The sequence below is a fragment of the Topomyia yanbarensis genome, chromosome 2, assembly GCF_030247195.1.
Source record: "Topomyia yanbarensis strain Yona2022 chromosome 2, ASM3024719v1, whole genome shotgun sequence".
In the NCBI taxonomy this organism is placed as follows: Eukaryota; Metazoa; Arthropoda; class Insecta; order Diptera; family Culicidae; genus Topomyia; species Topomyia yanbarensis.
In genome coordinates this window covers 323,439,998-323,457,591 of record NC_080671.1, presented here as the reverse complement: position 1 = coordinate 323,457,591, position 17,594 = coordinate 323,439,998, and the positions used below count along the sequence as shown (strand labels likewise).

At 41.6% G+C, this 17,594-nt stretch overlaps 1 protein-coding gene across 1 annotated transcript in view; it reads right to left on the bottom strand.

The window, feature by feature from the left end:
• LOC131683770 (U1 small nuclear ribonucleoprotein A) overlaps positions 1 to 17,594 on the bottom strand; it is a 592,476-nt gene that overhangs the window by 266,497 nt on the left and 308,385 nt on the right. The window lies entirely within an intron of this gene.

Genomic DNA, 17,594 nt, shown 5'->3' with positions numbered 1-17,594 from the left:
CTGCCAATTCATGACGAGGGCTCAGACATTTGTATGGTAGCGTATTCGATCGCGTGGGCCTATGTATGTCGCGTGTGATGGCGTGTATGCAGCTTCGCGAGTATAGTTTCGGTTTTGTATCCGTGCGGCCATGGAGCAGACTTCCGGACGTGATCGACCCGTGACCGCGCGGACAGAGTTTGTAAATTAGTGAATGCTATCACGATCATTTTGTCAACGAGGTACTATCGTGCTTAGGGGATCACGGGCGTAGGTGTGCATGAGTTATCGCGTAGGGCTGTCAAAGATTGTTTGGTATATTGTCATCTTCGGGAGCCCTGACATGGTTCAGTCCAAATTTAGGAGAGTCCCAGGTCGGGGCTCATCGCTAAGCCCAAGGTGCCTCCAGAGAGTACTTGGCCCCAAACCCACATTGTACATTATTTCGACCATGGCATAAGTGGGTAATAAAGGTCGCCAAGTTAAGTACTAAATTTGATCACAATGTAGCTTAACTAAAAATAAAATAATCGTATCCCATGTTTCTATGTGATATCATCACTGTAATACTGCTTTGGTGGAAAAGCCCCCGGACCACGTCAAGATACAGTATCATGCCGAGGGACACGACCAATCCAATGAAATGCTTTTTGCATCCATATTAACATTAAATACGTATTTCTTATATCCGAGCTCAGAACTCATTTGTACTGTTATAGTCGCTCTCACTGTAAAAAACGTAGACAGTAAATTCGTCTATTGCTCGGCATATTTGCCGCATGATGCATCCTCGTGATTTTAAAAGGGTTGTGTAATACCTTGGTAGAATGGGTGTATCGATTTGAGATGCTTTACCCTGTTTTGCCTAGCATTCCCACGATCTGGGAGGAGAGACATATTAGATCCAACTCTCTGCTCAGACAGTATTACGTATCAGTTAGCTAACTAACTTACGCATAGCAAGCTCAATCCTTCTTTATTCTAATATACCTGTTGTTCGGGTCCTCTTAGTGGGGTCCCGGTTTGTGTATTTTGGATTGCGATGCGTTGTGATAGATGGTGGAGCGTTTGAATGATCTAGAAAGATTTGTTTGTCATTGTGGTCTGTTTTGATCATGTAGGTTCCATTGGATGTCGTAGCGTGCCCTGTCATAGTCTGCTGGCTAGGACTAGAATAACTTGCTGACTATAACATTTTCCAATAGTTGATATGTCAAATGACTTAAAATCGTGGATACGACCAACTTATTCATAGTAGTAGCATACGAAGAGGCTCACCAGTTTCGTGTTGTGCATGCTTCTAGTAAATCGATTGCCTTGTACGCAGCGCACCTGGGTTCGAGTCCCGAGAAATTTTTCTAACCCGAAGAGGCGAATGACCTCATGGTTAAAACCTTTATATCGAAATAAAAAAATATCCACCGACACCTAATTTTAAACCACAGACATCCCACCAATCAATAATTCTGCACCTACTGCGTCAAAACCAACAACCAGCACCTCCAGCCATGCAACTGTGCCCAGTAATATAAAACTAACAGCCGTCAACGAAAAGACTAGCACCACAGGCGAATTTACGATCGAGACACTCAAGATCAAGAAGGAGGCAGACGTGCCCGATCGTAAGCACTAATAAAACAGCCACGATGAGACATTGGGTGAACACAAGAACGGCAGAGAAGGCAGACCGGCACAACACCACGCGGTAGCAGATAACGAGGCCAATATTGACCCGCCGCGAAAGAGGATGTCCACGCGCAACAGTAAATGGCTGTAAACATTTTAATATCTTATATATTGTGAATATTACATTCTTACATATTGTGAAGATGTAAAAGACCCACGGATCAATAAAGATAATTTGGGAATACACAACTGACAGTCAAACGATGTTCATGATTTCGGGATCTCATTCCCAATTTTTATGATTAATCACACGTTACCGCGCTATTTTGGTCAAAAGTTTGCTATAGGGTTTTTCTGTCAGACTGGCGGGATTTATGTTCATGATTTCAGGATCCTAGTCGCGAATTTCGTAATTGCTATTCGCGTTATCGTCATATTTTAGTCATAAGTAAAGTGATTCATAATCATTATCTCAGGATCTTAGCCGCGATTTTTGATATTTTAATCACGATTAATGTGATTTATGTTCATGATTTCAGGAACTTTGTTATGATTTTCGTAATTTCTATTCACGTTGTCGTGATATTCGAGTCACGAGTAAATTTTTTTGTTTATTTGTGTTCTCTATTTCTTAGACAAATGGACCAACTAACGTTTAGATACAAAACGGTGATTCGCAGAAAACTTAGCACATCGAAACCCTCAAAATTTAGATTGGGTTTAATGAAACTCGGCTCATTGTTATATTTTCTCTGATTGTTTCTATAATCAAAATCTGTAGATTGGAGGTATCTCAATTTTCGGAAAATTAATTTGCTTACAGCAAATCATGTTACAGTGGTAAGCAAATGCATTTACAGTGACTTATCAGTGATAGTTACGCCGCAAATCACCGACCAATCAGTAGTGCTTTGTTTGGTCACCCCCTTGGCAGAACAAACACTGACCGACTGATTCAATTAATTTTTGCATCCACACTAGTCCCGGTCCCATTTGGTGATGGTATCGTTTTCAATTTGCAAATTCCCTGCGGGCATGCATGGCAAAAACTTAGCCAGCCACCCATACGCACGGTCACTTATACACGTCCCGTGCGTATGAAGGCCAATGTTCAATTTGCTGCACGAGGAGGATACAGATGATTGGAATAACAGTCGGGTGGCGAGAGCCAAATGGTGACATGATATGGTCTATATTCAGGAATAAAAACATGGCTTAAATAACATGGTCATAGGATGTATCAGGGTGTAGAATAGTAAATGGGAAAAAATTGAGATATCACGCAATTTTGTCCTAGAAGAAAAAAATAATTGAAAATTTATTTTTAGTGAATATTCTAATTTTTTTCAAATTTCACAACTTTGTTTTCAGTGAATTTTTTTAAGCAAGAGTATGCAAAAAGTCATATACACTTTGAAAAAAATACTCTGGAGTTGAAAGGGTCGGATTGCCTGTGGAAAATACTTATACAGATGAAATGTAAAAACGTTGATTGTACCGTAATTGGAGCAAAATAATTGAAATTGTTCTATAGAAATTTTTATCCGTAGAATACTTTTGAATATTTTGGATACGTTAAGGAACACGTTAATTTTCTAGCTAGTGCTGGAATGAACATAGAATGTTAAAAAATTGGAATTTATTCATGATTTCAATAGATTTTTAGCAATTCGGGTGTCGGAAGCTTCGCAATTGCTTAAGTTTAAATTTTAAACTAGTTCAACATTTCGGAAAAATGTTGAAAGCGGTTGATAAAAGGCTGCTTTTCTTACGTATAAAAGATGAGTAGGTGAAGTCCGCGATATAACCAGTGTGTAGTGACTGCAATTGGCTGGCAATTGAGATTGACCCTCACACGATTGTCACTATTGTCGATACTTGAGATTATTGATACCGTAATGCAAAAAAAGAATTGATAAAACACATTCAGCCGAAGTTACACACTAAGGTTATTGGATTTGCAGGGGCTATGAACCGGTCAGTAAACTTGGTAAAACAAATTTGTACATTACCCCGCAAATATTAACAAAATTTTAAATATTTAGACCGCCTAGCCGTGTATTCACGTGTTGCTCGCTCAGCTAGCGAACAATGAATGAGGCACAAAAATACATGCGGGACTTATTATATAATATAATATATTATATAATTCAATATTCACTTAGGTTTCCAATGTGCTCTATGTCAACATTCGAAAAAAAATGTGTGGAAAAATCTGGCACACAATAGTTTGCAATGGTTGTTCGCAACGGGACGTGAAAATCGTCATCGGTGATATGAACGCTCGGGTAGGTCGGGAGGTAATGTTTAGGCCGGTAATCGATCACGTTCTAACCGATGGGCGATTCTTCTCTGATATCACCATCGTTCGCACCTACCGCAATGCGAATGTAGATTCGGACCACTACATAGTTGCAGTATGCATGCACTCAAAACTCTCGACGGCGTACAACACTCGTCGTAGTCGTTCGCTAAGGCCCAACATCGCACAACTTTGGGACGCCAGGGTTGCCCAAGACTACGCACAGCGGCTGGAAGTAGCACTACCCACAGAAGAACAACTGGGCGCAGCTACTCTTGAGGATGGCTGGGGGGAGATCCATTCCGCCATAGAAAGTACTGCTATAGATGGAATAACTGTACCGCGTAAGCGACACACGGAAGTTCTACGAGAAGCTGAACAGTTCGCGCAATGGCTACATTCCGCAATCCGATACGTACAAGGACTTAGACAGCAACCTTCTTACAAACGAGTGTAAGGTGATTGAGAGATGGAAGCAATACTATGACGAGCATCTCAATTGTGAAGCAGCAGAGGACGAAGGCGGTATGGCAACGGATTTTGGAGCACGCGCAGAGGACGATAGGTTGCCGGCCCCTGATCTCCATTTGCAAGGAAGTTCGTGGGGCACTACCAAGCGGGATTCATGGGTTCCCGCGCCACCATTCACTATTCGGCAGGTTCTGCAGACGTACAGCGAATACATCATTTGTTCATCGATTTCAAATCGGCATATGACACAATCGATCGAGATCAGCTATGGCAGATAATGCACGAGTACGGTTTTCCGGATAAGCTAACACGATTAGTCAAAGCGACGATGGATCGGGTGATGTGCGTTGTTCGAGTATCAGGGACACTCTCGAATCCCTTTGAATCATTGAAGAGGGTTACGGCAAGGTGATGGTCTATCGTGCCTGCTGTTCAACGTTGCGATCTTCAGGAAGTCCGTCCAGCTCCTTGGCTTCGCCGACGATATTGACATAATGGCACGGAACTTTGAGGCGATGTCGGAAACGTACATTAGACTGAAACCTGAAGCCAGCAGGATTGGACTCGCCATCAACGTTTCGAAGACAAAATACATGAGAGGAAGAGGTTCTAGAGACGACAACGTGAACCTCCCATCCCGAGTTCGGATTCACGGTGACGAAATCGAGATGGTCAACGAATTCGTGTATTTGAGCTCACTGGTAACCGCCGAAAATGATGCCAGCAGAGAAATTCAGAGACGGATTTTGGCGGGAAATCGTGCCTACTTTGGACTCCGGAGGACGCTCCGGTCGAACAAAATTCGCCGCCGCACGAAGTTGATTATCTACAAGACGCCGATTAGACCGGTGGTCCTCTACGGCCACGAGACCTGCACTATGCTCGTGGAGGACTAACGCGCCCTTGGAGTTTTCGAACGAAAGGTGTTGCGTACCATCTATGGTGGCGTACAGATGGAAGACGGAACGTGGCGCAGGCGAATGAACCATGAGTTGCATCAGCTGCTGAAAGAACCATCCATCGCGCATACTGAAAAAATAGGACGTTTGCGGGTGCTGGATACGTCGTAAGAATGTCGGACGACGACCCGATGAAGATGGTTTTTTAGGGCGACCTTACAGGAACAAGAAGACGGGGCGCACCGCGGGCACGGTGGATCGACTAGATAGAGGACGACCTACGGACCCTTCGAAGACTGCGAGGCTGGCAATAAGCAGCAATGGATCGAATGGAATGGAGACGGCTTCTGCATACAGCAAGAGACAACAAGACTCTAGCCTGAACGGTAAGGTAAGTAAGCTTGCAAAAAAACTAATTCCAAACTTAATTTTTTTATGTTGTTGGTGTGTTCGTCGAATTTGATCGATGGGTTCGTTGAAACCGAGAGACATTAGTCTCCCTTGTGACATCAAAATAATTTACCCGAATTGAAACTTGAATGAATGATACCCGCAAAAAGAGTCGAAAGAATTCAATTATACACAGTTTTTCATATCCGTGTTGGAATTACCACACCAGTTCGTGTTTTAAAAGTAAGGATTTATTTTCCGTTTGAAAACCATTTCTGTTCTTTTATTTATTTCGATTTCTTCAATCTCTTAACTGAACTTCATTCACACTCAATTCAGTTTGTTTCCTTATAAACGGCAGTCGCGTCATTTTATACATTAAGGCAACCGCCTGAAACTATAAGCGATTTTTGTTAAATTATCTGAACGTTGTGCACTCGGTTCACTGCGTAACTTCGGGAGGGTTGAAGTGGATTTTTCTTATTCGTGTTTATTCTCCGTCGGCCTCTGTCCATACTGAGTGCCTATCACCAACGCTAGAGAAGCGACTTCACCATCGGCCCATCAACACATATACTGAGAACAACGGTTTTACTTCCATACTGAATGCAGACTACAAGAAAAATATGAAACAAGCGCCAGATCATGATCAATTGATTCTGTCGTCGTCTATTTACACAGAGATCCTAATCCCAACATCGTCACCCTCGGCGAGGAGTGCCCGATTATGCAAAATACAACTTTCTGCAACGGTCTAACCTTTTACAGATATTAGTACAATATTCCTGATATGATGCAACTGAATAATATATTTTTTGTAAGCTCCATTTACACACACCATCGAATAAGCAAACAAAAAACGAAGAATCATACAACGAGGATACACAACCGTAACTCCCAACACTTCAAAAATCCGAATGGAACAACCCCATGTTGCTTTGGGTTGCAACAATGGTTCCAGAACATGGACTAATGCGACATCTCTAGAAAAAAGATGTATTATTTAGTGATACCGAAAATGTTTCATCGTAGAGAAAAATGGAACTGTGTGCACAGAACTATACTACCAAATTTTTTTAAACGTTGACTTAATTTGGAATTTTTCTGTTTCCGAAATCAATCCAACAATCGCCTAGCCTAAAATGATAACAATGGGCGTGTTGGCATACTATAGCGGGAATATGTTGCCAAAATTCTGTTTTTCTTTCTCCGCAGCTTCCTTGCTGAAGGTTCTACAATTCTACTTATATATCGGTCGATGTCTTTCTCACAAGCAGTGCATACAACAAAGGCTTAGGCCTACTGTGCGATTTAGTTATGATCGTCGGTGCCGAGCAAAAAGCACTGTTACTGTTGATTTTTCGAAATGTCCGTTAGACCAGCCATTCGGAAAGTGGAACAGTTACTGAAACTGCAGATGGAATTCAATCTGGCAGAAGTGGAATACCTACAAATGCTTCATATCAAATATTGCGTGCTGATTATGTTCAAGAACATTAACCAAGCTGAATCATTCGTTTCGTGGTAAAACGTGCAGCACATCGCCCAATGTGACAATGTTAAATATAGAGTCTCCGTATACATCGAAAATGATACAATAGAAGTTCGCATACATGATCTAGCTCCACGTACTCCTAACAGCGTGATTAAAATATCCATGAAAGGATTTAGAGAAGTAGACTCTGTTACAAACGATGCATGGAGAAATCTTTTCCGAGGCATTCCCAACGGTGTTCGTGTGATGAGAATGCGTGTGACAAAGCCAATCCCTACATACACAACCATCTCAACGGTATCACAAGATGATGTTCCACATAATCAAACAACACTAGTCACGCGTCCAGGGCAGATTCCTCCGTGCCAGTTTTGTCCGAAGACGTTACACCCCGGAGAACCCTTCGCAGAAACTGTTAAGAAAAATCTAACCAATCCATCTAAAACCAGCACGCAGCCATCTTACGCAAATCTACAAACAGCTTCAAAACCAACACCTAAGGATCAAGCAATAACAAATGTACATTCCACAACGATCTCTTCTAATGTCTCAAATCCAGCCCAAACAACAGCAGGAAAATGGTACAGATGAGGACATGGACGTGAACGATAACGCAAATCGAACCGTAAGTTGCAACACTGAAAATATTTCGCCACCTAGAAAAAGGATCTCAACACGCTGCGACAACAACAAGCTGCGACTATATGAATCAAATAATAAAGTTTAGTTGTTTTTTTTAAATTTATTCTAAAAAACAATCGGTCTCGTCGAACTTCCGCATTTGGACCTAAATGAACATTAACAGCTCTTACTTCATTTTCATTAATTCACTGTAAATAGAGAACATCGGGAGTCTGACGCCCTTACTAGATGTAGAAAAAATTAAATAATATTTGGTATTAGAAGAAAACGGGGGCTGAAACAAGATGGCACAACAAATTTGGCGGGTAGCGATTAGATCAACTTCTGGATTTTCATAAGTTGGCTTTTTATACTAGTTTGGAATGAAAAAAATAACAATTTGCTAAAGATCTGCTAGTGTCTAAATAAAATTGGATGTCCTGGAGAAATGTTACAAAACATTTTAATTCTGTACATAGTAATAGCTTTCAAGAAACAACATCCTGGAAACAAAATATTCTAGTTTTAGTTTTCCATGCAATTTTGAATTCTAATTTGAAGTTATCTTAATTAGTAAAATTAGCTTTGATAAACTGCTATGTTAGATTTTACTAATTGCAGTTAGTTGATCATACTGACAGGTAAGAATAATGAAATAAATCTTTTCATTTTATTTTTATTATAGAGCTGATGGTCATTCGTCTCTTTTTCAAGTTGGGAAAATCATTTTGGAAAAATCTCTAAACTTATGTGTCGGGTTGGGAACCGAACACAGGTGAGCTGCATTTAAAGCAATCGATTTACCAACTACGCTATGCCCGCCCCTAATTTATTCTTTATCTATGCTACATTCCTAATCGATTCAATCTAGGTCTAATACAAAGGTCAAGTATAAGTGAAGAGACACATATTCTTCAAAGGTTCGTTTCAAGCATTATAAATCAATACTATTTTATTTCCTACCAAATCGAATTCAAAATGCAGAATATCTGGAAGAATCTGGCAAAATGTCTGACTTGACTGGATGTCTGTTCACCTGCGAAAAATCTGGAAGATTCCAGGTAAATCTGGAACATTGACAACACTGCTGGGTACTTTCGGGTTTTCCGCAACGCATCCGAAAGATTTTCGAAGATTCAGTTTTTACGTTGTTCATAGAAATCACACGTACTTAGAAATTTAATACAAAATTGGTGAACATTTTTACGCATCACAGTAAATTACCATACGTAGGCCAACAACTGGTAGCGAATTGTTTCACATCAAATATTATATTGCCACGTGCCAAATGTTGATATAGATAATAGCAGTAAGCAAATTGATTTAAATTGATAAATAAATTTGGGTCAAAAAATTTCATTTCAATTTCTGATGAACGCTGTCGGAGTTACAAATAGCAACTTTCTCCGCTAAAATCGATCACTGTTCTATGTATTGATCAGAAATGTCATTGATTATTTTAAAATGCGTTTTTACTTCGTTTATATAACGTTTATATAACAAAATAGCAATAAATTGCAAACGTTGAATGAATTTCGCTGAAAGTAACCGGACAATCTGATTCAATTTCAACATGAACTAGCGTCAACGCGCTCTAATCTCAAGTAATCCAGTGTAATAGGGGAATTTTTCAGTAATTGAGCTGATAATCAGATTTTCGAATGCATAATCTTTATAATTACGAATTAGCCTAGGTAATTTTTTTCTAGAGTGACGTAAAATCAATACTATTGGAAACACCTTGCAAATAAGTTGGGCATTACCATAGTTATGATTACCTCATTTCTACGGGAATCCACTCGATCTATTATCGTCTAAAAGCCTTCACTGCATAGTCGATTGTAACCCAGTAAACATTGTGATCTTCAAAGATGTTACCAAGTTCAAAATTTGGTAAATTCAAATGGCAGAAAACGGGGAATGTGTCTGTCATCTGTCACCCTTTCAGCATGATCGGAAATGGACGATTTTTTTTATCAAATTAGACAACTTTATTTCGTAATCCATAGTCGTATATTCAATCTTCACAAATCGTTATCGAATACTGAACTGATTTTATTAGACCCTTCAATGGGTGCTTACTATCTTGAACACAGATTCAAACCATCCGACAGTAATTTGGAAATACCAACCAATAAAATCAGTATAAATGATAACAGGTCGGCACTTTATGGCCCACTGACCAGACGGGCTTTGAGCGATTGAACTCTTCTTTTTCTGTCTGTCGGCCCATCTCGATGGACAGTATAAAATGAGCTGCTAGTTGTTACCGGAATTCAGTGAGCATCCAACACCGGTCAACACCAACTTCAAAATGAAAACTTTGCTAATCCTAGCTGTTCTGGTCGTAGTGACCGTGGCCAATCCACTGGTCAACATCCGTGTCAACGTCGACAACAACAAGGGTAAGGCGGAAACCCCTGACTACCCGCCGTACCCGGATAATCCAGAAATGCCGGAAAAAATCGAAGATGTTCAGCAACCGGAGAGATCAAGACGCGACGTGGAAAGCCTTGCTCAACAACCACTGGCTGATTACACTGCGGCAAGCTTGGTCAACGTCGAGGTTTTCGTAGACAATCAACGCCATGGACCCGAAACAGATCCGATGCCGTATTAGGCACTTGGAACATATCCTGCTCTGAACTAAATAAATGAAAGTACAGTTTGTGAAAAAAAATAATTAGAACAGTTGTTTTTGATTGACTATTTGAAACGTTTAAATTTGTTCGCGATATGGGTATCTAGAACAAGAAAGTGATCTCCATTTCATAATTGTCGAAAATTATGTTTTTCAAAGCAATAAATGGATAATTTTGCACTTTTTACAAAAAAAGCTTTACTACGATAGTTCTAAATGCTGGTCCCAATGGTTCGTCTCCTACAAACAAACAAAAAATCTATTCCAATAATATCTTCAACCTTGAGCAAGTCACTTGGAATATTTTTTCCAAACAATTATTTTTTAGCTCTGTGAAATTTGTATCCTCTAATAACTAATGTATGATATGGTCGACGATACAAAATGCTAATTAAAACTGAGTTCATCCATAGTTTAACGTAGTTTTCTCCGGACAACTGGAAGTCTGAATATCATCTTAACAACTTTCTTGCTGTTCATTACTATCAGTATATTCCAATTTTCGAATTGCTAATATTAAACAAAATTATATTTGCTTTCATTTCTAAACAGTAAATAAACATACATAACTCCCATTGCTATATACATGACAGTTTTGTTTACATTTTAGTTTTTTTGCTATAATCAATAATCAATTCTACAGTAATTTTTACTCCATTCAAATCGGGTAGTCCTCCTATTTTGTACGCGCCAATCAATAATAGATTACTCTTACTCCCAGAATCCCGCGAATCCTTCGAATAAAAGCACAATCTCGTTGATTACCATAGTTTAAAATTAACCACGTTCTTCCCAACCGAAGCGTCTCTGATTTGCTCCAACCCCGAACCCTTTCCATCCGACAGGATGATGTATAATAATACTTTACCGAGGTGCTTCTTCTCCGCTTAACTGTCACACGAGTCTGAAGGAATCATTTGTCTTCATCTGACGTTGCCATTACCGGCGTAGCTGTCACCGAAACCGGGAGCACTCTGTTCGATATTGAACGATCCCATCACGTCGAAAAGTGAAATTTCTCTACACCTTTGCAACATGTTAATCCTCCGCTCGCTGATGGCTCGTAAACCGTGGCCATCCGGTTGCCCAATGTTTTTACACTGACGGATGTTCTCCATGTCACAGAAGCATACCTTTGCGTTACATTTATTTCAAGAACGCTTGTTCGTGCAACGCCACAGAAAAAAGGATGAGACGTTGCCCGTTTGGAACGAACCGATGCGCTTGCTAGACCAAATACTTACTTACCTTATGTAGACACATTCATTTTAGCCCGACGGATCCTCAGCGTCACTTGACTGGCGTCGTTTGCCGTTCCAGATGAACGAGGAAGACTAAAGTACGCTACTGACATCCGCACGGGAGAACCGTTTCTACGGCTGTGGGTGCTTGAAGCCACCGTGTCTGACTGTGCTAAATTGCACGGAAATATGTCGTAACTACAGAAAGTTGTTGTTCGGAGGGTGAAGGTTTCAGCCTTGCTCAAGGTACGAAACCGCACCGCTGCTGTGGCATTGGGGAATAAGATCTCTGACACGGGGTAGGTCGTACGTTTTCTCGTTTTGCAAGATTTTGTTGTTTAGAAAAATGGTTACCATCTAAATCACTGCGTATCAGATGAATGCGGTTTGAGAGAAGGAACGTATGAGAAATGTCTGTATGTTCTGGAAATGTGTTAGTAATGGCTAACCCATTATATTCTAGTGTATGAAATTGCGTACTTATTGTGGAATTTCGTCACCTAATTATTTTTTATTACATGAATGGGAAAACTACATCTCGAATTTCTTGTAGATTTTCGTCATTTTATTTATATTTTAAAACGTGTATAGTTGAGGAATACTTTTTCAAAACCATTTCAAACGGTGATTTTGCTTTTCCCACAACCTTTAACAAAAATCGTAATGAAATTGAAGGTATCACTTGATATGAATCACACTGGAGCACCCTTGGGTCGCAATGGGTAAGGTTTTTATGCAGGAAAACTTACGTGTCTAGTTTTAAATATATGCCGTAGTAGGCCGGTGCTAGTTTTGTTTGAACTGACATGGTGATGTTTCACACAACTTATAGGATTTGAATTTAGCGCTGATTGCCATAGCAAGATCGCCCAACTTTTCAGTGTGAGTAGGCTGAGACAAAGCATTTAAGAAATTGGGAAGGGTTGCTGAAAATTCAGTATCGAAGAGTAATAATTTCGCAGTATCGAACTTCGCGATAACCTCGGTACAGATAAAAGTAACGCAATAGCAACTACTGTGGACTTCCCATTTACGAACCAAACCGGAGGTTGTCAAATAGGCAGGTAGATATGATTATATTTGCACATATGGCTCTTTCGGTGCGGCGTAAAGGAAACAACGTGTTTCGTAATAAACTATAAAGACTAAATCTATTTTCATTTCATTTGGTTTATATAGGGACTCAAAACAATAACCCATTTTCAAACAAATCATCGGGTTTTGTTTTATGAATTCTATTCACTAGCTTTTGAGAATAGGAAAAAAGATTTCGCAAAACGAGAACAATTGGTAGCTTGGTTTTGTCGAATATACGGTCGATGTTGCACATAGTGTGTGACGATGATGGTTGCTGATGTCGCACGGTCGTTGTGACGAATAATCATGACGACGATGCTACAGTACCCCCTTTTTAGTCTGGGCGAAGATCAGCGATAACGAAGCGGAATCTGAACTCGTCGCCCAGAACGAGTGACGGTTGTAGTTGTAGCCCCACAATCGATGGTAGGTTGTGGTTGATGGTCCTCCACTGTGTAGGCAGGCTTCAATCTATCGATCGAAATGTTCGCAGTCCGTCGCCTGTTGATGTTGATTGTGTAGTGTTTGTTGGTGCGGCCTAGCACTTCGTATGGACCATCATACGGTGGTGATAGTGACGGTCGTATCGAGTCGTTACGGATGAACACATGTTTGCATGTCTGCAAATCGGGATTAACAAACACGTTGCATTTTCCGTGCCAGGGCGTATCGGACGGTCGTAGCTCGCGCATAGCTTCACGAAGGTTGTTCGCAAATTCCGAGTCGGCAATGTGGTGTGTGTTTTCTCCGAAGAACTCCGAAGGAATACGAAGGGTCGTACCATAAACCATTTCGGCTGGTGATGATTTGATGTCTTCTTTATAAATGGTTCGCAATCCCAGAAGTATCATCGGTAGGTGCTCGGTCCAGCGATCGGGGATGTGACACAGTATGGCTGCCTTCAATGTCCTGTGCCACCGCTCGATGATGCCGTTGGACTGTGGATGATATGGTGTTGTTCGAATATGGTTTACACCAAACATACGTACCAATTCCGTGAAGAGCGTCGACTGGAATTGACGTCCTTGATCCGATGTGATGTGAGTTGGTACACCATAGCGAGAAATCCAACCAGAAATTAATGCTTGTGCGATTGTAGGCGCCGTCATATCTGGAACCGGTATTGCTTCAGGCCATCAGGTAGATCGGTTGATGATGGTGAGGCAATAGCGATTGCCGCTGCTTAAAGGAAATGGCCCAACAATGTTGATATTAATGTGGCAAAATCTACTATCGGGTGCAGTATATCTGCCAAGGGGCGACTGTGTGTGTCGGCTCACCTTTGCTCGTTGGCACTGGATGCATCTTCTAGCATAGGCAATGCTGTCTCTTTGTATATTCGGCCAAACAAATCTTTGGGCTATTAGTTTAGCTGTCGCTCGGGTTCCTGGGTGCGATAAGTTGTGGGTTGCTTGCAGAAACTTCTCACGGAACTGTCTTGTGATAAAAGGTCTGATGCGACCACAAGAACAGTCGCAATACAACTGCCGAGAGCTACCTGGAACGATGAACTTCTGTAGATTTAACGATGATTTACCTTCCAGAATCGTCAGTAGCTCCTCATCGGTTTCTTGATCGGCAGCGAGAGTATTGAAATCAACCGACGGGACAGCGTGAACGGCTTCGATGCGAGAGAGTAAATCGTCTGCGATGTTCTCTTTGCCAGATACATGTCGTATATCAGTGGTGATTTGTCCAATGTAGTCCAACTGGCGCACTTGTCGATTGTTTGCTTTATCGGGATTCTGGCGAAAGGCGAATATGATCGGTTTGTGATTGGTGTAGATGTGACTACTTCGTCCTTCTAGCATGAACTTAAAATGTCGCACTGCCAAGTAGATTGCAGTCAGTTCTCGATCGTAGGTGCTATACTTGAGCTGAGCTTTGTCAAACTTCTTGGAAAAAAATCCTAATGGTTGAACGTCCTTATCTATCACTTGGTGTAAGACTGCTCCCGTTGCTACATTTGAAGCATCCACCCACAATGATAACTCAGCATCCTTTGCTGGGTGCGCAAGCAATGCAGATTGTGCGAGTTTTTGCTTGCACTGCTCAAACGCCAATATTGTCTCGTTCGTCCAAACCAATTGCGAACGATCGTTTCGCTTGTTTCCAGGAGTCATTTGAAGCAACGGTATTTGTGTCTCTATCGCATTCGGGATGAACCTTCTGTAAAAATTAATCATGGCGAGGAAGCTTTTGAGTTCCTTCACAGTCGAAGGTCGCTGGTAGTTACGAATGGCTTCAACACGTTCGGGTAATGGACGAATACCTTCTGTTGAAACTGAGTGTCCAACGAAACACATTTCGGCTCGACCAAATTCGCATTTGGCAACATTGATAGCAAGATGATGATCTCGTAGCCTAGTGAACAGCTGCCGAAGGTGATCTCGATGTTCCTCTGGCGATGACGAGGCGATGAAAATATCGTCAATGTATGGGAAAACGAAGTCAAATCCTCTCAATACTTTGTGAATTAGTTGTTGGAAGGTTTGAGCAGCGTTGCGCAGGCCGAACGTCATATAAGCGAACTCGAATAATCCAAATGGAGTGGTTATCGCAGTCTTAGGAATATCGTCCGGGTGGATGGGTACTTGGTGCAACGTCTTCTGCAAGTCAACTTTAGAAAAAATAGTTTTGCCTTGCAGAATGGTTGTAAAATCCTGTAGGCACGGTAGTGGATATCTATCCGGGACCGTTTGGGCGTTTAGAGCGCGGTAATCTCCGCAGGGGCGCCATGAGCCGTCCGCTTTTTTACCATATGCAGTGGACTAGCCCAACTGCTAGAGGACGACCGACATATTCCCAGTTTCATCAGGTGTTCGATTTCAGTGCGTGCTGCTGTAAGTTTCTCTGGTGCAAGCCGTCTCGGTCGGGAGTAAGTCGGCTGACCAGTTGTCTCGATGCGATGGACAACGGACGATTTGCTAATTGTACCTGATGGTGCCAACCGTGTGATGAAGGGGAATTCGGTCAGCAGTTCGGCGTACGGTGATGTAATAGTAAAAGTTTTGATGGAGTGCTCGCTCATGCTTGTTAAAACTCCCATCGCTTCAAGCTTTGTTGTGTTGTCAATTTGACGACGGCACTTCAAATCGATGAGCAAATCGTGATGGCAGATAAAATCTGCACCGATGATTCCTGATGTCACATCTGCGATAAGAAATGACCATAAAAATTCTCGCCGAAGGCCTAGGTTTACCTTCAGCAATGCTTCTCCATATACTTTTATTGGTGTTCCATTTGCGGCAAATAGTTTGATGTCGGTTGGTTTTAGTTGGGTTGAATCGGACCTTCTCGGTATAACAGACACGTCGGCTCCAGTATCGACGAGAAATTGCATGTTTGTAGTTGTGTCGGAAATTTTGAGACGAAAGGTTGTAGCTGTATCGGAAAGTTCGCCGATCTCCGATGCAAGCTCAGTCGGATGGCGTCATTGTTGGCTGCTGGACGATTGTCTGAAAGAGCACGGCTTTCGGCATTGTCTTGCTTCCCTTCCAAATGTGCGATGATACCAGCATACTTCGTATGACAATTCGTGGCTATTGCGTTGATCCGACGTGTATCTGCTGCGAGAACGTGATCGGTCCCGCAGATTTTTTCGCGAGAACATTTGGTCGAATTTTCTGGATAGCTGGGAAATTTCTTGCTGCAGAATCTCGATACTGGCAGAGTTCTTTGCTTCCGGTGAGTTTGTGGATGCCGACGGCGTTTTTGGTGTAAGTGTCTCGATGCCTGCTGTTGTGGCTGTTAAGCCGCGAAGACCCATTGAATCGACAATTGCATCAGCGATGGTAGTTTTTTCGTCTGCATCTCCTTTCGAAGTAATCACTGCGGCTTGGGCGTGTGGTGGTAGTCTTGAGGCCCACAAATCAAGAAACACGGCTTCACCCAACGAATTTCCAGCCACTCGTAGCATCTCGTTGAATAGTTGGCTAGGCTTTATGTCACCAAGTGGCATATCGGACAGTACGCGCTGGAGACGTCTATCGTTAGCTGGTGTGGCATCTATTATAGATCGCAATTCTGTTAGTTTGTTCGGTGGCACCTGTGTCATGACAATGTTGTATTTTTTTGCGTCATGTAGATTTCCGATGCCTGACGCGGCAAACCAAAATTCCAACGACAGAAAATATGACTCGATGTTCGATGCTGTCATACTTGGTGGGTTCAAACGTGGGTTGTTGATCGTCTCTACGTTCGCGGTTTCCGGCTCCTGTGGCGATCCGGCTTCAGGTCCATGCTTAACCTCGGTGGACATCGTTGAACTGTTGAACTGTGCGTTTAGATTCGTTTATACGGGGTCACCAATTATGGCTCTTTCGGTGCGGCGTAAAGGAAACAACGTGTTTCGTAATAAACTATAAAGTCTAAATCTATTTTCATTTCATTTGGTTTATATAGGGACTCAAAACAATAACCCATTTTCAAACAAATCATCGGGTTTTGTTTTATGAATTCTATTCGCTAGCTTTTGAGAATAGGAAAAAAGATTTCGCAAAACGAGAACAATTGGTAGCTTGGTTTTGTCGAATATACGGTCGATGTTGCACATAGTGTGTGACGATGATGGTTGCTGATGTCGCACAGTCGTTGTGACGAATAATCATGACGACGATGCTACACACATATTCCAGCTATTCCAAGAACTCCCTGGAGTGAAGATCTCAAGATCTATACGCGTAATCAGTTACGTTGCGGTGCATACTCATGGATACCCATAATGCAAGGTTAAATGATTGAATTCCAATTAATACTAACGTTCATCCAAGAACTTTATGAAATAGAGAATTTGAGATCTACAATTGAAATAGGTAACAGGTTAGTGATTTAATTTGCTGTGTACTGGTTG